General features: G+C 32.0%; 1 pseudogene; it reads right to left on the bottom strand.

Annotated features, from left to right (window-relative positions):
• Nucleotides 1-256: 256 nt before the first annotated feature.
• On the bottom strand, nt 257-22,128 carry LOC131030804 (SKP1-like protein 12; annotated as a pseudogene).
• Nucleotides 22,129-24,672: the final 2,544 nt, after the last annotated feature.

Here is a 24,672-nt window from a genome sequence, read left to right as displayed (position 1 = left end):
CAATAAAATCATTCTTAGTGTCTTTGTCTAGGTCTTTATCTGAGATAGGCTTAGCTACTTCCGCTATCCAGTGGCCTATTTCATCATCAATCTCCATCATTGCCTGTGTTTTAAGGTTTTTGGGTTTGGATATTTTCCCAAGGCACTTACCTAGCATATCCTCCATGGGAATATTAATAGGAACAATATTGCGGTTCTTTCCAATTGAAGCTCAAAGCCATCGAGAAGTACTGGAAGTTTCTTTGTGCGGAGGTGTCTAATCATCAGGTGGGTTGAAAACAGTCATGGTGTTCATCGGATTTGGATTTTCTTTAGGCTCTTTCTCTGCATCCGCATCTTGCACTGAAGGATTATTTAACACTTGTTGATTCATGATTAGCTGGATTTCCTCACTTGAATCTATGTCCACAACAATTTGGTCTGCCATTTGTTCACTGTTTTTCTTTTTCCTCCTTGAACAAGTGACTCGAACTGCTAAAGAAATCAATGGGGACTTCTTCGATATTTTGGTTTGAACCTCTCCAATTTTAAGCCTTGTGGCACCTGCAACATCAACAATTACATTAGAGAAGGAAGTGGGAATCTATGTTGTTGCACGAAGTGGACCAACTGTTAATTATTTATGAGTAATAATCGACTCCTTTCTAAATCTGTGGTCCCTTAACCACTTCTTTGTTCTCCTTATGACATTGAAGGACTTGGCTTGAATATTTTCTTCTTCTCTCCTATCCTAGTCAATTTCAAGGATATGTTTCACTTGAACCCTTTCATTGAATTGAGGATCCAATACATCTTCTCCTTCCTCTTCTTGTATTCCTGACACATTAATGGACAACCTCTTTGTATCAATCTACTATAGAGTGAGCCTTCACCAAAATCTCCTTCTTACTTCAAATTCATCAAAACAATTTTCTGAATAGTCTTCTAATTGAGGTTCATGGAAGAAATTCTTATCAATATTTAGATGTTCTACAACATATCCCATGCTATCAAGCTTTCGTCTGGCAATGTAGGATTATAAATTCAATTTCTTGAACTCTAATTCTAGGTTCAAGGCATTAGAAACAAACTTACAACTATGATATCCAAGTTTGATCAGGAAGGAAACCCCAGATTTACCCTCCATCCCTAACCTTTTGTCAATGTGGGTTAGCTGTCTGCAAACTTCAATAAGCAATTAAATATCAAAGACATACCTGGTCAATTTGACTGGTTCACCTTCAAAGCCCCCCACTCTAATATAAGTAAATTTGGGAAAGTGGGTAAAGTGGCTTCTATATATACTGACCAGCTCCATGGCCTTGGCTGACATTCTTTTATTTGTGTCTCCCTGCAGCTCAAAAGAAAGTCTTCCTACCCAAACATCATTCCATCTTGTGAAATTTTCTGCATGTCTCTGTTGTTGGAGGTATGGGTAATAATCATAAACCTTCATGTCATCCACCCAAGGCTCTTTATGCAACCCTTTCCATTCTATGGTACAAGACTATATATAAAATAGATACGAGGACATGTACAAACTTGATATTCCAACAAAGTTACTCAAACCTTCATGGAGCCTTTCAGCAATAACCTGCACCCTGTCAAGATATTTCTCGCCAGCTAACAATACTTGAATAAAAAAGTACATATAGTCTTCCCAATAGAAAGCGTGTGAATTACCTTTGACTTTGTTTGACAATATTACAATATCTTGCACCTCTGTGATGAAATTCTCTCTTCTAAGAGGTTTGGGTAACCGAGACACCCCTTTCTAAACCTTTAGAAGCCAATTCCTTGCAATGACATTTTTATATGTGCTTTTCTTCTTAGAAAAAAATGCGTATGAGGTACCAATAGACCAATCTTCATATGACGCTTTATGAGTGATTCCAATTACAGCCATCACCGTTTCTCTGTTAATTTCTAATAACAATTCACCACCACTGGTCCTAATTCACCTATTATCAACATCATATTGTTGGATTGTTGGCATTGACAAAAGTGGTCAATCTAGAAAACTGGTATGTGTGCTAAGGTTTGTCATTGATATCCAACACTTACCAATGAAGACACTTACCAGTGAAGTGGTATAGGTAGAGTAGTGTTGCTTTTCAGTAAGCAATAGTGAATGGAAACAACCTTGGTAATTAATTATCAAAGGTTACTTTAGCTCAAGGAAAGAAAAATTAAGTCAATTTGTAGACGTGTAAAAATTATCATATTCCTAAATGAATATTTAATGTTCATTTTATTCCCATTCCTCTATTTAGTTAAATCTAATTTAATTTAATCATCCACATTAAATTTATTTAGTTAAATTCATTTAAACCCCTTTACATCATTTAATTGAATAAATCATTTTATTTAATTAAATCCCTTCTTCTTACTTTTAATTAAATTTACATTTAATTAATAGTTTATCCCAAATTGAATAAATCTAATTTATTTAATTTCACAATTTACAACCAAATTGAAATAAACCAATTTATTTTAATTAATCCTATTATCTCTCATCCACTTGCATTTTTCTACATCTCCTACTTGCATCCTAACCCTATTCCTAATTTCTTCTAGAATCCATCTAATCCTAATCAGTTAACCTAAAGCCATCCATTATCCCTTTTCCCTAAATTTGAGGAGGTCACTTCTCAAATTTGGAGTAAAGTCTTCAAAAGGTATTAAAGCCTTTATGCCTTCAACAAGATAACTTGTTGAATACCCCCAAATTTGGAAGGACTCTTACAAATTTGTCCCCAAAGTATTCAAACCATTAATGGTTAACTAACCCTTAGTGGCATGGTTAGAGACTTTTTGAATAACTTAACCCTGATCTAATCTAGGGGTCTCATTAAGCATTCATTGCTTTGACCATGGTTGTCCGTTTAACCTTTGCACAAGAGTTTATCCCTTGGGTAAAAGCTTTATCCATTGGATAACCCTAACCTAACCTTAACCCTTACCTCCTAAGGTAACGATGAGGTCTTCTCAAGCATTTAATGCTTCTTTCATCTCATCTCAAGAAGTCTTATGTTGACAATTGTCACCATTTCATTGGTGAAATTTGTAAACATTGATTGATAACTTTCAATCCTGACCCTTGATTAACTCCTTCAATCTTGACCATCCATTTCCCTATTTTCACTATAAATAGACCTCTCATTCCTCCATTTTAAGGATCCATGCAAGCTTTTAGTATCTCATTTATGCTTGAATTTATCAATACATCTAGCTTCTCTTTGTAATAGGAATGAATCTAATAAACATTTTAGAGTATTTCCTTTACCATTATCTTAGATCATTAACTAGCATATCATGTTAGGATTGTATGGCTACTAACCTTGTCATCTTATAATCTAGTTTATTGGATTTGTATAATCATGCATAGATAGGATGCATTTCATAATTAAATCAATCATAAGTATCCCTCATTCTTGCATTTGTCATCCCTAAGCCACATTGCTCAGTGATCTGAGAGTAAAGGCATTGGCTTGAGGAACCTTGTGAGATAGAGAAAAATGGAATCAACCTTGGGAAGTTGAGTCATTATTCATGACTCCATAACTTGCACCAAGAAGTCCTATGGGTATGTGAACAAGCCTCTTGGAGACCACATTTTCACCTTGTAAGTTTCATTGACCCGCTTATCCCACAGACACAACCAATCTATCATTCAGGAAGATCGGTCACTTTGGTGATGGTGTAGTCACAAAAGGTGACTTAGGCAAGAAAACTTGTTTTCTCTAACCAACTGGTAGCTCACTAGAAAATAGGGGAAGAGACTTGGTGCTAGCAAAACAAACTGGTAATGTAAGAAGTGCAATTACATACCGATACACCGGTATGACAGAAGGAAGACAAGTGATCACCATAAATCTCAGAGCGGTGATCGGTTATTCAGTTGTGGTGGCATGGAGTGTTTTTTTTTTGTCTTCATTTTTGAAAATTTCATGTTTCAGCTACACTTGTTCCGATAACCCAATGAGGTGCCATCGGCCATTAGTGGGACTATTTCCTACCTACCCCAATAGTCCGATAAAGTCGCCAGCAGTTGGAACGAGTGAATGTGGACCATCAGACTATCGGAGGTAGTGTTTTCTACCTACCCCGATGAGCCAATGAAGTCACCAATGGAGTGGAGTGAGCGGAGTGACTTCGGAAGGAGCCATCGGGTATCTACATAACTTTTTTTTGTTCCACCCGATAACCTAATGGTAAAGCATGCGGTTTGGAGCGCACCATCGGCTATAGGGATTACATGTTTGGAGATACACAGACAACCTAATAAGGAAATTTTTGTTGAGAGCGCACCATCGGCCATCGGCAAGAGTTGTTTGTTGCTATGCTGGTAACCCGATGAAAAAGTATGTGATTTGTAAACCAACATCGGACATCAAAGTGAGTGTTTTGATGCTACTCTGATGACCCGATGGAGATAGAAAGATAGTTACAGACAGAAACCCATTTAGTCAATTTGGAATCTTGTGTGTTAAGGATGATTCACAAGATGTCTAGGAGGCTATATAAGACCCAATGGGCATTCTGTAACGGGTTGGATAGGTTAGATTGGAATTGTCAAAAGTGTTGATTCCACAAGAATAGACTTCTTTTTGAATAACAATTGGAAGACCATTTTTTGGTTTCCTTTTTATTGCTAACATGGCTTAAATCTTCAAGTGATAATGCAGACAATGTAGATTTTTCTTTTCTGTGTTTTGTGAGTTCCAATTTTGAGCTTGTGCCAAGCTCGGCTTTGTAAATAAAGTCATCTTTTTGTTTCTTGCTTTCTATTGGTGACAAGTAGTTGTAAATATGGCTCTATCTTAAGACTCCATTATGGGATCCACATGACCATTGGAAGTTGTCAAGAAGAGCCAGTCATGTATAATAGAGTTCCATTTGTAGAGGACCAGGGAATGTTGTTGACCATTTCAGCAAACTAGTTGTAGGCAAGCTTGATGACAGCCCGGCTAGGTATCAGTGACCAAAAGGAATCACTTGCAGGGTAGATTGGAATCTAGGCTATTAGCTTCAGATCAAGGGGAAGATGGAATCAATAGGAAGAAAGACCCATGGATGAGGAGGACAACAACTTAGAAGTTGTTGTAGGAATAATCCATGGTAGAGCAAATCCTACAAGGTGTCTGGTTATATTCAGGGGATTAGTGAGTTGGTGGATTTATGAAAGTGAATTCACAAATAGCAGAGTAATAACCCTCAATAGTGAGGACCTAGATTGGATTAGGGGAATAGAGTGAAGTATTCTCGGGTTAGGCTAGGAAGAAAGCCTTGGAGTGAGTTAAGCTAACTCAAGCAATCTAGGATCCTCCCTATCACTAAGGTTCTAAATTGGGCAAGGAAGTTGGAGCATACTACGCACTAAAGTCTATGAATTCTAAAGTGAAGGTTAGATAAGCATTAACTTGCATAAAGGTGCAATTTTGTGATACTACAAGTAGTGTCTTTAGTACAATGTTAGGAATCCAATTCTACAAAACCACATTCTTAGTAACTATTTCTACTTACTAATTAGGAGCTACAAAAACAAGATGTCATGTTTTAATCTTCAAACTATTTAAGGTAGGTAATGAGAAATTAGAGTCCTCTAGCTCAAGATGTGAAATGATTGATAAAACATAAGAAATTAAGGTTTTAAGAGAAATTACCTTTAATAGTTACATGTTCACCTTTCATTTGTCTTATTGAGACTTTTTGTTTTAATGTGCAAAGGGGTCTACGAAGAGTGGAAAATATCATGTAGAAAACCATATCAGACCACTAGGATGGAGATTTTGAGGTAAACCATCGAGGAGGGTCTCCTAGTAGATGAAGTAGGCTAACTAACCTTGCATTGTGTGATTTTTGTTGATTTTGAGTTGTTGATTTGCATGTAACCCAAGGTGGCAAAGTTGAACTACATAGATAGGGTGCCATGGTGTCATGGTTCTATTGTCACCATGGTCCGAAAGGGGCACCATGGTTCTCTATGTTGAATATGAAGGAGAAAAGAAGAAAATAGAGTGAGGATGAAGAGACGTGCTAGAGAAAGGAATAAAAAATTGATGTACAATAGAAGAGGTAGACAGAGTTTGTCTTCATACAGAAGTTGGAATTAGAGTCATTCAAGAATATTTTCAAGAATAAAAAAACAATAAAAAATCAGAGAGAAGAAACGGGTCAGAATATGACCCATTGTAAAGGAATCCGGAACAATATTAAAATAAAGTATTTTGTTGGATCATTAGTCAAAATGTTAATAAGATATAAAAGTGCCATCGAATATCAACACATGAACCTAAACTCAGTGTTTAGAACAGAGGTTGTGATTCAAGATAACAGTTCTTTAGAAGAAAGGCTCGATGAAACAATAACATGTTAAAGCAATGACAACCCATAAGCCCAATAAAGATGGCAAAGACACCAAGTACAGTCAGATCATATGAAAATTCATGAACATGGTCATGAAGAAATGTGGACAGTAAAGTAAGATAACAAATATAACATGCTTGTTAGTCCTAGAAATGACAGTGACAGTTATAGGCATTAATAGTTGTCACAGTTAAAATGAAAAGTACAGTCTTGAAGACATGCCAATAATAAGATATATGAAAACCATAAGACTGTAGCCAAATGGAAATACTTATGAAGACAAATATTCCTCTATGCCAAATTATGAGAAGGGAAGGGGTTGAAGGCAGTTGAGAAAATAATGAAGGCATGCTCCTAGAAGTTCCAAGTTCTTTGGAATTGATAAAGGGGTTAAGTTAGCACCATAACCTAAATGCTTTTAAAAGCGAATGAAGACCATAACCTAAATGCTTTTAAAAGCGAATTGATAAAGGGGTTAAGTTGTGAAGTTTGGAAGACGAATTTGGGGCAAGATTTAATAAAGAACACAATAATTTTAGATTGCACGGAAAAGAATTTGTAAGGGCTGGAACGGAGGACTAGGTGGAGCTGGGAAGAAGTTAGAATAAACAGAAACAATGTAAACGTCACAAACTCAGCCACAGAGAAAATATTGATAGGAAAAAAATTTAATGTGAGAAATAACATTGTAACGGATATTTGGTGGAATGAAATATAGTTGTGTTATTTTAATTAAAATTGTATATAGGTGTGTTGCAATCGGGAGTCATGGGCTTATCTCTAGATTCAGTTTTCTAAACTACTTTATTTATCTATATACATCTATCATTTTTTTCATTATTTTTATGATCATGATTTTAAATGATATTTAGTATTGGGTTTTTATAGATAAGATGTTCTAAAATATGTAAGCATTATCTTCTTTTTTTTTTTGTTTCTTCTACAACTACTTCATTTGATGATGAATCATAGATTGTGATCCAAAATATCAATGCAATCAAAATCATACATAATAAAATTCAAAAGAAAATCAGCAATCCTTACGAATTATAGAAATATTATCTATGTTATTCTTCCCTTTTTTATGAGACTTCGGTTCTACAATACTTTAACTTATTAGAGAGTAGATATTTGATAGTAAAATCTTTGACATATAAAATCAATAGCTGTGCACTTATTATTGGATTAGTTTTTTAGAAAGAATGGCTTTCTCCAAGCTACAAATACTACATATCTGTACAAACTCCAAGTGTGATTGCTTTTAGAAAACTAAAATATGCTCATTTGAAAGTTGACAATGTATTTCACAAGCATTAATGACATTCTTTTATTACTTTTGACAAAACAGTCTACAAGGTTTTTAAGTAGCCTCTCCTCATTACTGAATATATAAAATAGAAAAAAAGCTAGAACAAATATCACTTAAAATGATAGCACTTACAAATATCTATTGTCCACAAATTCATTTTAACTACTAGATAGGGAGTTAAACCATTTAGTTGAACCTCTTCAGGTAAGAGCTAAAAGCTGAGTGGAATCCATTCCACCAAATTTGTGTGGGGCGCGATCTCAAACTCATCCCTTTTTTATGTCAAAGTCTTGCACTCAGCAAGACTTGATTCTTGTTGAACTCATTAAGAACCTTTCAACTTCACTATCAGACCAAGATCTGATTGACATACTTACCACAAGAAGATGAGCCTGATAAGATTAAGATGGACCTTGAGTATAAACTATTTAAATTAAAGAAATGTAATCAATTAACAATAGATTCAAAGGGATTTGTTTGTGATTTTCACAATCTACAATAAAATATATATTTTAAAATATACTTAGTGTTGTTTTAGGTTGTGATTTGGACTTTTAAAGTGTGATTATTTTTATCTATTCTCTTTTAATATACATGTAAATTTATTGTCTAATTATAATAATATATGCATTGATACACAAAAACCAATCACACAATAGTATTAATAATGTTAAACTAACATAAAAATGATCAATTCAGCCTTCTTAGATTAAAGAACATCAATCAATACATTTTAGTATATGCATGTGTCACTATTAAAAACTAAGAGCAGTTATTCAATGAAAATATGGACATGTTAACTACACTAATATCAAAGATATTAATCAATAAAAAAATTTATAGAAGAAAGGAGTGCAGTTGATACTAGTAATTTTAATTATACAAAAAATAGTAGCATTTGAGATGTATCCTCACAAAAAGAAGAATTGAAAGAGAACATATACTAGATCACTACCTAAATATTGCCAACTGATGATCTAACCCTTTATTAAGTCTAGCGGTCAAGGAAAATAATAGTATCAAGTAAAACCCATAAGTTTCAGATTAAAAAATACCAATCAATATAGCTGAACAAATAATTTAACATTTTTGATAGAAAATATCATTGAAGTCATTACTAGTAATCTTAGATTAAAGAATACTAATTAATAAAAGCATGGACACATTAACTAAATTAATATCAAAGATATTACCGATCAATAATATTTTTGACAGAAAATATTAATGTAGTTGATACTTGTAATTTCAAATTATGCCAGTTTTGGAGAAAAATGGTAGCATTTGAGATATATATTCACATAACAATTGAAACAAACACATACTAATCCCTTTTCTAAAATATTGTCAACTTATGACCAATATGAGAGAAGTCCCATTGATACTAAATTAACCAATATCAATCAATACATCTCAATCAATAACATTTTAAAAAGAAAATAATTTCAAATTATATCACTTTTGAAAAAACATATTAATATTTGATATGTATCTTCCAAGAACAATTCAAAGAAAACATACACTTGCCCTACCCATAAAATATTGTCAATCTGAACCTTCACAAAACAATCAAAAGAAAGCATACAGTAGTCAGTATCAAATAAAACCTTAGATTATTAGATTAAATAATCACATTTGAATATATGTTTGTGACATTATTAGAAACTCACAAATGTTCATCAATAAAAACATGGACAAATTAACTAAAATAATATAAAAAATATTAACTAACAACTTTTCTATTTTTACAAAAATAGAGAGTAGTGGAGTGAACAAAGACTCCAAAGGTGATATGGCACATAGGGGATTCAGTTAAACGAGACGTGGGGTCGGATGAGGATGCAGCTGATTTTCTTGGGATCCAGAGTATGTCTCTACCTCTCTTCACGGGATGCACAGACATGGCTATGGATTTTTTTTCTTCGATTTTTTTTCTTCTGATGTGTCTTGCTCGATCTAGCTCTAGACGTGGGTGTCCCTGTGGTGAATGGAACTGCTGGTGTGGCAGTCACTTTTCCTTCTGTGATTCCTAGGTTTCTTGGCTCTCTGTCTTTGCAAAGGTTGTTTCCATGAGTTTGGTGGATGTTGTTGCCATGGAAGGTTGTGGGGATTTTTCCCATTGTTGGCTGCTATGGTTGTTAGCTTTTTTTTCATTCGTTGGTTGTTGTGGTCATTAAGGATTCTATTGGTGGGTCTGTTGTTGTTGGAACCATTGGTCTATTCTTGTTGGATTTGGTTCTTAATATTAGCATTCGGTTGGTGGCAACTCTGTAAGGTTTTGGTTGTGATTGTTGGGGTTTGCCTCTCAGTTTGTTAGTTTATCTAATCTTGTACTGTTCTTGTCAAGATGTTGCTACTAATTTTCAAGGAAAAATCTTAGTTGTTTGTTGTCCTTGTTTTTGGTTAAGAGATAGTTCTTGTTTTGGGTTATAATCAGCCTTGTTGGAGTATGGTGCTTTTAGGTTTCCATTTTTCTTATATGGGCTCGAGCTACATTTCTTTTGATCTTCTTTTGTGTGCTGGTGGCTATGGATTGGGTTTGGCTCTCACCACAACCTTCTTTCTCTTTTGTTGTTTCTATTGTCATGGTGGCAGCCCTTGTGAAGTTGGTAATTGGCCATGTGGGAGAGGTTGGAAGTGGCTATTTGAAGTCTTCTCTTATTTTTGGCTGCTTAGAGGTGGGGTTAGATTATGTGAAACTCTTCTTCTTGGTGGTTTCCTCCTCTGTTGTTCCTACTGAGGTGGGATCCTCTTCTATTGAGGTGGAGAGAGGTTCTGCAGAAGTAGGTTGGAGCTTTTGTTTGTATGGTTGTGGGTTGGTTACTCGTTGCTTAAGTTATATTTTGGTGCATCTTTCTTCTATGTAGTGGGTTTCAGATTCTTGTAAAATCCAAGGGTTTCAGATCCCTTAGAAAATGTTGTATAGGGTTTCAAAACCTATTTTCCCCTTAATCAAAAATGTTTCTATCATAAAAGATGATCAAAACAACATTATGTCCAACAGATTAGGAGAAAATAAAACTCACAAATTCTTAGATTAAAGAATATCAATATCAATAAAAATATATTAGATCAATTGATAGCAGTAATCTAGCATTTGAAATGTATCTTCAAAAATCAATTGAATGAAAACATACAATAGTCCATTTCCTAAAATATTGTCAACTTATGACCTAAAACAATATTATGTCCAATGAAGAAAATAATATAATGTCCAACCAAAAAAATACCAATTTCAAATCAAACCCAACAATATTAGATTAAAGAATACCAATCAATACATTTGAATATATGTATGTGCCATTGTTACAAACAAACACAAGTTAATCCATAGAAACATAGACATATTAACCACACTAATATAAAAAATACTAACATTTTTCATACAAAGTTCTCAAGAAGAAAGCTATTGTTGAAGTTATGGAAGACAAGGATATGACCCCTGGAGATGCTTGTGCGAGCCTAGGGAAGAAGGCGTTGCATGCTAATAAGGTTATCGAAGAAATTAAGAGTGGAGTTGCCTCTATGGATCAACTGGTTAAAAGTTTTACTTAGGTCTATTTCTTGGCTGGTCCTCTGTTGTCCCTTGTGTGCCTATGTGTTCTCTCCTTTTGCTAGTTTTTGGTCCTTGTTTGTTTGTCAGTTGTTTTATCTTTTTTTTTTATGTTCTATCTATGTGGGTCTATAAGGTTCTATCTTATTATGTAATTCTATAAAGGATTTCAGGATCCCTTCAAAACCTATTTTACACTTAATTAAAAACATTTTTTATACCAAGTATTAGTGCAGTTGATACTAATAGTTTCAAAGTATATCAGTTTTGAGAAAAAAAAAAAAAAAGTAGCATTTGAGATGTATCTTCCAAAATAATTGAAATAAAACAACATAATATGACCTAAAACAAGATTAATTCTAGCATAATAGTAAAATACTCATATCAAATAAAACTCATAAGTTTCTAGATTAAAGAATACCAATCAATAGATCTGAATCAATGACAGTTTTGACAAAAACTCAATTAATACTAGTTTTTTCAATTGATACTATTATTTTCAATTGAATTAATAATGATTTTAGCTACTAGATAGGGAGCCCGACCATTTAGTTAAACATCTTCAACTAAGAGATAATGACTAAGGGGAATCCATGCCACCAAATTTGTATGGGGCACAATCCCAAACTCATCTCTTTCCCATGTCTAAGCCTTGCACTCAACAAGATTTGATTCCTATTGGGCTCATTAAGAACCTTTCAACTTCACTATCAGACCAAGGTCCCATTGACATACTCACCAATATTTTAAAAATTGAGAAAGCACAAGAAGATGATCTTGATAAAAATAAGATGGAGCTTGAGTATAAACTATTTAGATTAAAGAAATGTAATCAATTAACAATAGATTCAAACACATTTGTTTATTATTTTCACCATTTGCAAAAAAATATATATTTAAAAAAATATTTGGTGTTGTTGTAGGCATTGATTTGGAATTTTAAAGTGTGACTATTTCTATCTATTCTTTTCTAATATGTGAAAATTTATCTTCTAAACATAATAATATATGCATTGATACAAAAAAACCAATAACACAATAATATTAATAATGTTAAACTATTTTTTTTAAAATATCAATTCCCCTTTCATAGATTAAAGAACACCAATCAATATATTTGAATATATGCATATGCCACTATTAAAGACTAAGAGAGGTTATTCAATAAAAAAAATGGACATGTTAGCTAAACTAATATCAAAGATATTAATCAATAACATTTATAGAAAAAATGAATGCAGTTGATACTACTAAATTTAGTTATATAAAAAATAGTGGCATTTGATAGGTATCCTTACAAAAACAATTGAATGAGAACATACACTAGACCACTACATACAATATTTTCAACTAATGATCAAAACTCATATTAAGTGAACATACACTAGACCACTACCTACAATATTTTCAACTAATGATCAAAACTCATATTAAGTCCAGTAGTCAAGGAAAATAATAGTATAACTAATACCCATAAGTTCTTAGATTGAAGAATACCAATCAATACATCTGAACCAATAATTAACATTTTCGATAGAAAACATCATTGCAGTCATTAATAGTAATCTTAAATTAAAGAATAATAATTAATAAAAGCATGGATACATTGACTAAATTAATATAAAAAATATTAATCAATAACATTTTTGATAGAAAAATTAGTGTAGTTGATACTAGTGATTTCAAACTATACCAGTTTTGGAGAAAAATAGTAGCATTCGAGATGCATATTCACAAAACAATTGAAATAAAATGCATACTAATTCCTTTCCTAAAATATTCTCAACTTATGACCTAGAAAAAAATTAAGTCTAATAGACCAAGAAAACACCAATATCAGGTAAGACCCATTAATACTGAAATCAAATAATCTCAATCAATAACTTTTTAAAAGAAAATTGTTTCAAATTATATCAGTTTTGGAAAAACATAATAACATTTGTTATGTATCTTCAAAAAACAATTGAAAGAAACCATACACTAGTCCCATCCATAAAATATTCTCAACCTGAATTTTCACAAAACAATCAAAAGAAAGTATACACTAGTAACTTTTCTAAAATAGTCAACTCATGAATTCAAATAGCACTAAGTCTAATAGACAAAAAAATTTCAATATCAAATAAAACCCAATATTATTAAATTAAATAATACTAATAAATAAATATCAAAGATATTAATCAATAACACTCTTGACAAAAATACAAAGTAGTGAAGTTAACAAGACTTGAAAGGTGATATGGCACATAGGGAATTTGGCTAAAGGAGATAGGGGTTTGGATGAGGAGGATGCAGATGATTTTCTTGGGCTCCACACTATGTCTCTACCTCTGTTCAAGACATGTTTGGCTCTCTTTGTTTTTTTTTGGCATGGACATGGCTGTGGGTTCCTTTTCTTTTTCTCGATCTAGCTGTGGACGTGGCTGTCCTTGTGGTGAATGTTGCTGGTGTGGCAGTCCTTTTTCCTTCTATGATTCCTAGGTTTCTTGGCTCTGTCTTTGCAAAGGTTGATTCCATGAGTTTCGTCAACGTTGTTGCCATATAAGGTTTTTGGGATTTTTCCCTTTATTGGCTGCTATAGTTGCTAGCTTTTTATTGACAGTCCTGTTTGTTGGTTCCTTGGTTGTTGTGGTCATTTAGGTTTCTATTGGTGGGTGTGTTGTTGTTGGAACCATTTCAAGGATGGTATTTCTGATATTGTTTGGGTTGGATTTTGTTCTTATGGGTGCACCTAGAGGTGGTGTTTGGTGTTTTCCTATCTTAGGTCTCTGTTGGTGGCAATTATGTTAGGGTTTGCTCTCCGTTTTTATATCACTTTTTAAAAAACATATTAGTATTTGATATGTATCTTCAAAAAACAATTCAAAGAAAATATACACTAGCCCCACCTATAAAATACTATCCATCTGAACCTTCACAAAATAATCAAAAGAAAGCATACAGTAGAACATTTCTAAAATAGTCAACTCATGAATTCAAATAACATTAAGTCTAATAAACCAAGAAAATCAATAAGTACATTTGAATATATGTCTGTGACATTATTAGAAACTCACAAATGTTCATCAATAAAAACATTACAGATTAAGTAAAATAATATCAAAAATATTGACCAATAACATTTTTTTTTATAACAAAAATAGAGAGTAGTGGAGTGAACAAGACTCCAAATGTGATATGGCTTGATCTAGATCTAGAAGTGGGTGTCCCTTTGGTGAATGGAACTGTTGGTGTGGCAGTCACTTTTCCTTCTGTGATTTCTAGGTTTCTTGGCTCTTTGTCTTTGCAAAGGGTGTTTCCATGAGTTTGGTGGACGTTGTTGCCATGGAAGGTTGTGGGGATTTTCCCATAATTGGCTGCTATGGTTGCTATCTTTTTTTTCACGGTCCTATTTGGTGGTTCGTTGGTTGTTGTGGTCATTAAGGTTTCTATTCATGGGTCTGTTGTTGTTGGAACCATGAGTCTATTGTTGTGGCAACTCTATAAGGTTTTGGTCTTTTTGCAGTATTTGAGCCTTTTCTTGTGATTGTCGAGGTTTGCCTCTCAGTTTGTTGGTTTATCTAATCTTGTACTATTCTTGTCAAGATGTTGCTACTAATTTTCAAGGAAAAATGTGAGTTGTTTGTTGTCCTTGTTTTTGGTTAAGAGACAGTTCTTGTTTTCGGGTTATGATCAACCTTGTTGGAGTATGGCGCTTTTAGGTTTCCATTTTGCTTATATGGGCTCAAGCTACAAGATGTTGTATAGGGTTTCAAAACCTATTTTTCCCTCAATCAAAAATAATACTATCTTACAAGATGATCGTAGTTGATACTTGTAATTTTAAATTTTGTTAGCTTTGAAAAACCATAATAGCATGTGAGATGTATCTTCACAAACAATTGAAATAAAACATATCCTTGTCCTTTTCTAAAAATATTGTCAACTTATGACCTAAAACAAAATTATGTCCAATAGATTAGGAAAAAATAAAACTCACAAATTCTTAGATTAAAGAATACCAATATCAACAAAAATATATTAAAGCAATTGATAGCAGTAATCTAGCATTTGACATATATCTTCAAAAAACAATTGAATGAAAACATACAATAGTCCATTTCCTAAAATATTGTCAACTTATCACCTAAATCAATATTATCTTCAATAAAGAAAATAATATAATGTCCAATGAAGAAAATACCAAATTTGAAATGAAACCCAACAATATTAGATTAAAGAATACCAATCAATACATTTGAATATATGTATGTGCCATTGTTACAAACAAACACAAGTTAATCGATAGAAACATAGACATATTAACTACAGTAGTAAAAAAAATACTAACATTTTCTACATAAAGTTTTGGAGAGGAGTGTTTCCAATTTTGAGGGTACCCTCAAGAAAATTCTCGAGGCCAGAAGAAAGCTATTGTTGAAGTTATGGAAGACAAGGATATGAGCCCTGAAGATGCTTATGCTAGCCCAAGTAAGAGAACATGTGAAAGTACCAGGAAGAAGGTGTGGCATGCTAATAAGGTTATCAAACCCAGGAAGAAGGTGTGGCATGCTAATAAGGTTATCGAACAAATTAAGAGTCCAACTGCCTCTAAGGATCAACTGGAGTTGGAATTTGCAGAGCCCCTTAAAACTTTTACTTAGGTCTATTTCTTGGCGGGTCCTCTGTTTTCCCTTGTGTGCCTGTGTGCTATCCTTTTGCTGGTTTTTGGTCCTTGTTTGTTTGTCAGTTGTTTTATCTTTGTTTTTATTTTCTATCTATGTGGATCTATAAGGTTGAATCTCATTACGTAATGTTATGAAGGGTTTCAGGGTCCCTTCAAAACCTTTTGATACAAAAATAGTAGCATTTGAGATGTATCTTCCAAAATAATTGAAATAAAACAACATAATATGACCTAAAACAACATTAATTCTAGCATACTAGTAAAATACTCATATCAAATAAAACTCATAAGTTTCTAGATTAAAGAATACCAATCAATAGATCTGAATCAATAACAGTTTTGACAAAAACTCAATTGATACTATTATTGTCAATTGAATTAATAGTAGTGTGACAATTTATGTCGTGATAGTTTTAGTACCCTCTCCTTATCACTAAATATCTAAAATAGAAAAACAAACTAAAACAAATATCACTTAAAATGACAGTACTTACCAATATCTTTTGTCCACAAATTGATTTTAGCTACTGGATAGGGAGCCAGACCATTTAGTTAAACATATTCAACTAAGAGATAAGGACAGAGGGGAATCCATGCCACCAAATTTGTGTGGGGCCCAATCTTAAACTCATCTCTTTTCCATGTCTAAGCTTGGCACTCAACAAGATTTGATTCCTGTTGGGCTCATTAAGAACCTTTCGACTTCACTATCAAACAAGGTCCAATTGACATACTTACCAATATTTTAAAAATTGAGAAAGCACAAGAAGATGATATTGATAAAAATAAGATGGAATTTGAGTATAAACTATTTAGATTAAAGAAATGTAATGAATTAACAATAGTTTCAAACAGATTTGTTTATGATTTTCACCATTTGCAATAAAATATATATTTAAAAAAATATTTGGTGTTGTTGTAGGCATTGATTTGGAATTTTAAAGTGTGACTATTTCTATCTATTCTTTTCTAATATGTGAAAATTTATCTTCTAATTATAATAATATATGCATTGATACAAAAAAAACCAATCACACAATAAAATTAATAATGTTAAACTAATTTTTAAAAAAATCAATTACCCTTTCTTAGATTAAAGAACATGAATCAATATATTTGAATATGTGCATGTGCCACTATTAAAGACTAAGAGAGGTTATTCAATAAAAAAATGGACATTCTAACTAAACTAATATCAAAGATATTAATCAATAACATCTTTTATAGAAAAAATGACTGCAATTGATACTACTAATTTTAGTTATATAAAAAATAGTAGTAGCATTTGAGATGAATCCATACAAAAACAATTGAATGAGAACATACACTAGACCACTACCTACAATATTTTCAACTCATGATTAAAACCCACATTAAGTTCAGTAGTAAAGGAAAATAATAGTATAACTAATACCCATAAGTTCTTAGATTGAAGAATACCAATCAATACATCTGAACTAATAATTAACATTGTTGCAATCATTACTAGTAATCTTAAATTAAAGAATACTAATTAATAAAAGCATGGATACATTGACTAAATTAATATAAAAAATATAAATCAATAACATTTTTGATAGAAAAAATAGTGTAGTTGATACTAGTGATTTAAAATTATACAAGTTTTGGAGAAAACTATTAGCATTTGAGATGCATATTCACAAAACAATTGAAAGAAAACACATGCTAATTCCTTTTCTAAAATATTGTCAACTTATGACCTAGAATAAAATTAAATCCAATAAGCCAAGAAAATACCAATACCAGGTAAGACCCATTAATACTTAAATCAAATAATATCGATCAATACATCTCAATCAATAACTTTTTTAAAAGAAAATAGTTTCAAATTATATCTGTTTTGGAAAAACATAATAACATTTGATATGTATCTTTTAAAAACAATTGAAAGACACCATACACTAGCCCCATCCATAAAATATTCTCAACCTGAATCTTCATAAAACAATCAAAAGAAAGCATACACTAATAACTTTTCTAAAATAGTCAACTCATGGCTTCAAATAGCACTAAGTCTAATAGACTAGAAAAGTTTCAATATCAAATAAAACCCAACATTATTAAATTAAATAATATCAAAAAATACATTTGAATATATGTCTTTGCCATTATTAGACTCACAAAAGTTAATCAATAAAAACGTGAACAGATTAAAAAAATAAAAAAATATCAAAGATATTAATCAATAACACCCTTGACAAAAATACAGAGTAGTGAAGTGAACAACACTCCAAAGGTGATATGCAGATGAATTTTTTGGGATCCAGACTATGTCTCTACCTCTGTTCAAGAGATGTTTGGCTCTCTTTGTCTCTTTTGGCGTGGACATGGGTGTGGGTTCCTCTTGTTCTGTTGCGTTTGGCTCGATCTACCTGTGGACATGGTTGTCCCTGCGGTGAATGCTGCTGGTGTGGCAGTCAATTTTTCTTGGCTCTGTCTTTGCAAAGGTTGTTTCCATGAGTTTGGTCAACGTTATTGTCATATAAGGTTTTTGGGATTTTTCCCTTTATTAGCTGCTATAGTTGCTAGCATTTTATGGACAGTCCTGTTTGTTGGTTCTTTGGTTGTTGTGGTCATTTAGGTACCTATTGGTGGGTGTTGGTAGGTCTGTTGGTGGGTCTGTATCTATTTGAAGGATGGTCTTTTTGACATTTTTTGGGTTGGATTTTATTCTTATGGGTGCACGTAGAGGTGGTGTTTGGTGTTTTCCTATTTTAGGTCTTTGTTGGTGGCAATTTCGTTAGGGTTTGGTCCTCGTTTGGATTATTTGAGTTTTTTCCTATGATTGTTGGGGCTTGTTTCTCAGTGTGTTGGTTTATCTAATCTTGAATTATTCTTGTGAAGATGTTGCTACTGATTTTCAAGGGAAAATCTTAGTTGTTTGGTTTCCTTGTTTTTGGTTAAGAGATAGTTTTCATTTTGGGGTTGTCTAGTGCTTTCAGGTTTTTATTGTACCTATGTGGGCTCGGGCTAAATTTCTTTTGATCTTTATTTGTGTGGCTCATGGCTATGGATTGGGTTTGGTTCTCACCACAACCTTCTTTCTGTTTCATAGTTTATTGTGGTGGTGGCATCCCTTATGGAGTTGGTGATTGGCCATGTGGGAGTGGTTGGAAGTGGCTTTGTGAATGCGTCTCTTGTCTTTGGCTTCTAAGAGGTGGGGTTAGATCATGTAAAAATTATCTTCTTGGTGGTTTCTTCCTCTATTATTTCTATTGATGTGGGATCCTTTTCTATTGAAGTGGAGAGGAGTTTTGTGCGAGTAGGTTGGACTTTCTAGAGTTGCCAATTGGAGGCCTTTGTTGATTATAAGAGGTAGTTCTTTCATGATTAGCTTGTGTTTGTATGGTTCTGGGTTGGTTACTATTTACTTGAGTGATATTTTGTTGCATCTTTCTTCTATGTAGTGGGTTTCAGATTCTTGTAAATTCCAAGGGTTTTAGGTCCTTTTAGAAAATGTTGTACAGGGTTTCAAAATCTATTTTTACCTTAATAAAAAATGGAAATAAAACATATCCTTGTCCTTTTCTAAAAATATTGTCGACTTATGACCTAAAACAACATTATGTCCAACAAATTAGGAAAAAATAAAACTTATAAGTTCTTAGATTAATGAATAGCAATCAATGAGCAAAACAAAAGTAGCAATTGAGATGTTAAATTTTTTTTGTCAACTTATGATATACAAGAGGATTAATCCAATAGAACAGGAGAATAGTAGTAGCAAATAAAGCCCATAAATTCTTAGATTAAAGAATACCAATCAATACATCTGAGTCAAATACTAATATCAACAAAAAATATTAGAGCAGTTGATAGCAGTAATCTAGCGATCTAGAATTTGACATGCATCTTGAAGAAAAAATTGACCTAAAATAATATGTGTCAGTGTTACAAACTAACACAGGTTAATCAATAGAAACATGGACATATTAATTGCACTAAACCCATAGTTTCTTATCAGCCTGATTGATACTAGTAATTTCAAATCATACCAATTTTAATAAAAATAGTAGCATTTGAGATGTATCTTTTGAAAACAATTGAAAGAAAACATGTGCTAGTCCCTTTTCTAGAATATTGGCTAGTTATGACCTAAAACAACATTAATTCTAATAGAGCCTGATAATACCAATACCAAATAAAATCCAACATTCTTAAATTAAAAAATATCAATCAATAGATCTAAATATATGTCTATACCATTATTGAAAACTAAAATAAATTAATCAATTAAAACAAGAATAGATTAATTAGATTAATATCCAAAATATTCAATAATAATATTTTTGATAGAAAATAGTAGAACAATTGATCTTTAATAATTTCAAATTATATCAATTCTGAAACGAAAAGTAGCATTTCAGATTTATCTGCTCAAAACAATTCAAACCCTAATCAGATTATCACCTAAAGTAGGTTAAGTCCAGCACACCAAGAAAATAGCATATCAAATAAAACCCATAAGTTTTTGTAGCCCAGAAACTGACTATAAAGTTAGTTGACAACAAAGCAAAGTACCATGCTTTCAACCTTCACGCTCGACTTCTTCCTGAACTTCCTCCTCAAAGGCCCACTCATTTTCACGCCTGATTTCTTCCTCCTCTTCAGGAGTCAAGTCGTTTTGTATGTTAAATATCTCTCTGACCTCTTCTGGGCTTTTACCCTTAATCGTCTCTGCTACAGTTTGGCATATTAAAGAAGATTGCGTATCTCCATGTACTGGGCGCCCAAGATGAGATGACAAAGAGTTGCTTGATCAAGGTCCCTCACGAACTCCTGTTCCCACATCTTCACATCCTGCATCGAGATGGTGTTGGCGGCATTAACATGATATTCGCAGTACTCGATCACCTTCGCCAGAATTTCGCTGGAAATGTTGTGCAAAGGCACGGTGCTGTCCGTGCCGGTATCAGCCAGAGCGTTCTTTAACAACTGTGACTGCATGGCTACGGCATACTCGACCTCAAAAATATTGTCATCCGAACTCTTCAATTTCACCTTACATTTCTTCACCATGGCTGCAGTGGGATCCTCCGCCATGCCTGTCTCAAAGGCAATGTCACAGAAAGGATTGAAACAGGGATTGACAAAAAGCCTCTGGGGAAACTCGCTATGTAATCTGGTATATATAGGGTTTTGTTTATGTTGTTTAGGGATTTTTTTGGGAGAAAACTTTATGTTTTATGGTTTTTTTATGGTCTAATTTTTTTTTAAAATTGTGAAGTTTAGAGGTACTATTACCTTGTTTTGGGAGTGGTTAAATTTTAGGTTTTTATAAGGATGGTCTCTTTTTTTATTTTATTTTTATTTAATGTTTGTAAAGTTTAGATATGGCATTATCAATAGTAAGAGGTGAGGTGTAATAGTCTGAATTATGCTGTCTTGGGACATGGTTAAGTTTATTTTGTGTTGGGAGATGGTTAAGTTTTAGGTTTTTTTATGTGTTGTGTTGTGTGATTTATTTTTTCATGGGAGATGAAGTGTAATAGTGTGATTTATGTTGCTTTGTGAAGTGGTTAAGTTTTAGGTGTTTTAATTAATTGATGTTCACGAAGCTTTAAGGTGTAATTATCAATAGTAAGTAGTCAGGTGTAATAGTGCCATTTATGTTGTCATGAGAGGTTGTTATGTTTTAGCTTTTTATAGTGTTGACCTCTTATGTCTTTATTATTTGATATTTGTGAAGTTTACAAGTCTAATTATCAAACGTAAGAGGAGAGGTGTAATAGTGTGAATTATGTTTTCTTGTGAATTAGTCCTCTTGGGAGGTGATTGTTAATTAGTAATGTGCTTTGTAAATAGATTATTAACTAATATTTTAATTTTATGTAATGAATTTACTTAAAAAAATTATAAGAATCTTATTTTTTATATGTATCCAAACTACTTTTTGAGTGCATATAAATATTGTTTTATTTGTTATTGTTTTGGACATTCATTTTTTATTTGATTTATTTAAGCTTCATTTATCTTATACTTTTTTATTATTTAGTGATGTGAAGCTTAGATATGTCATTACCATAGTAAGGGGTGAGGTGCAATAGTGTGATTTATGTTGTCTTTGGGGGTGGTTAAGTTTGAGTTTTTTTTCATGTGCCAACCACTTATGCTTTTATTATTTGATGTTACTAATCTTAAAGCTGTAATAATCACCCATAGTAAGAGGTGAGGTGTAATAGTGTGATTTATGTAAGTGGGGTGTAAAAGAACTTTATGTTTGTCTTGGGGCATAGTTAAGTTTTAGGTTCTTTTATTATTTGATGTTTGTGAAGCTTCTTGGGTGTAATAAGATGTGAGGTCTAATAGTGTGATTTATGTTGTTTCAACCTAATGACCTCTTATGTCAGTAAGTTGCTTCTAGATTTGATTGTGTATATTTGTAACTAATATTTTACTTTTATATAACGAAGTTACTAAATATATTTATAAAGCGATTTTTTCTAAACCAGATGGATTTAGATTGTCAAAAAATATGGATATGGTTTGTAGCTTGAGGAAGGCATTATATGGACTCAAACAAGCACTCAAAGTTAGATATGCTAGATTGCATAGATATCTACTACAACTTTCAATATGCTAGATTGCATAGATATCTACTACAACTTTCAATATGCTAGATTGATACAACAAAATTTGGAGAAGGAATTTGAAATGTCAATAATTGGTGACTTGTCACTCTTTCTTGGTCTACAAGTTAAGTAGTTAGAGGGATGCTAAAGAAGTTTGAAATGGACAATTGTAAGTTGGTTGTTACCCCTTTAACAAATGGTTGTAAATTGATTAAAGATGATTTATCCGCAAAAGTTGATCATAAGAAGTATATATATATTTGATTTTGATCTTTGGTATAAGAAGAATGGACAGATATATTTCTTGGGAGGTATGTTGGTTTCTTAGCTAGTAAGAAGAAAGATTCACTCTCTCCATCTATTGCCAAAGTAGAATACATTGCATAGTGTCAATGAAACAACCTCTTATATACAAAAGGTTGTAGAAAAGGAAGAATGAGATTGGAGTAAAAAACTAGGGGTTATTTTCCCTCCTTTTCCAAACTAGATGTATAGTATATTATGATTGTCCATTTGTCTTTGATACCAAAGGAGGAGAGAAATTAATGATAAAGATAACATGAATGACAAACGAAATAAAAATTAACAATATTATTTTAGTTATCTAATGCAATAAATTAATAGTATAGTTTTAATATTTATAATAATAAATTAATAAATAACAACAATATAATAATAAATATATAAACTAATTTACAATAATACTATAATATAATTATAATATATTGATATTATAATAATGAAAGTACATAATTGATTAATATTTTTTAGAATTTAGAAGTTATGATTAATATCAGGTTTAGTTTTTTATTATAATTAGTATTAGAATAATGGTTATAGGAGAGAAATTATTGATAGAGATAACATGAATGACAAAAGGAATAAAAATTAACAATATTATTTTAGTTATCTAATGCAATAAATTAATAATATAGTTTTAATATTTATAATAATAAATTAATAAATAACAATAATATAATAATAAATATATAAAATAATTTACAATAATACTATAATATAATTATAATATATTGATATTATAATAATTAAAGTACATAATTGATTAACATTTTTTATAATTTAGAAGTAACCATTAATATCAGGTTTATTTTTTTATTATTGAACATCAAAGATGAGTTGGCTAGAGAAGGAAATTTATCTAAATAATGAGATTATGTTTCAAATTTATTTTATACATCCATCAAACAAATATTTAATTAATAATGTAAAAAAATAGACTCTCCATTTAATTTTCTTTTAAAGTTTTATATAAACAAATAAACATATATATACTATAAAAATATATATAAATTAAGAATATTATTTTAGTTATCTAATCCAATAAATTAATAATATATTTGTAATATTTATAACAATAAATTAATAAATAAAAATAATATAGTATTAGTAAATGAATATTATTTTAGTGTTTTGAGGTTTTCCACATATAAATCTGGTATCAGATCCTTGTGCCTCAAAGGAAGTTTAACAGCTTGAGGAAGATCCTGAAATTGGAATCATTGAATATGGATTTGGAGAAGTAGCTTGAGATGGCACTTGAAGATTATGATGTTGAAAGGTTGAAGAAATTAAAGATACAAGATGAATTGAATTCCGCTAAAGAATATATTGTTTCCCTATAGGACAGACTATCATTTGTTCAAGTCAGAGCGTTCTTTAACAACTGTGACTGCATGGCTACAGTATACTCGACCTCAAAAATATTGTCATCCGAACTCTTCAATTTCACCTTACATTCCTTCGCCATGGCTGCAGTGGGATCCTCCACCATGCCTGTCTCGAAGGGAATGTCACAGAAAGAATTGAAACGGGGATTGACAAAAAAACCTCTGGGGAAACTCGCTATGGGGAGAAAACTTTATGTTTATGGTTTTTTTATGGTCTAATTTTGAAGTTTCTATTTTTTTTTTATACTATGAAGTTTAGAGGTGTAATTATCCACAATAAGATGTGAGATGTAATAGTGCAATTTATCTTGTTTTTGGAGGTGGTTAAGTTTTAGGTTTTTATAAGGATGGTCTCTTTTTTTATTTTATTTTTATTTAATGTTTGTAAAGCTTAGATATGTCATTACCAATAGTAAGAGGTGAGGTGTAATAGTGTGAAATATGTTGTGTTGGGAGATGGTTAAGTTTTAGGTTTTTTTACATGTTGTGTAGTGTGATTTATGTTTTCATGGGAGGTG

Source organism: Cryptomeria japonica, chromosome 7 (assembly GCF_030272615.1).
Source record: "Cryptomeria japonica chromosome 7, Sugi_1.0, whole genome shotgun sequence".
Taxonomy (NCBI): Eukaryota; Viridiplantae; Streptophyta; class Pinopsida; order Cupressales; family Cupressaceae; genus Cryptomeria; species Cryptomeria japonica.
Note: the sequence above shows the minus strand (reverse complement) of the source record. Positions and strands in the feature narration are given on the sequence as shown.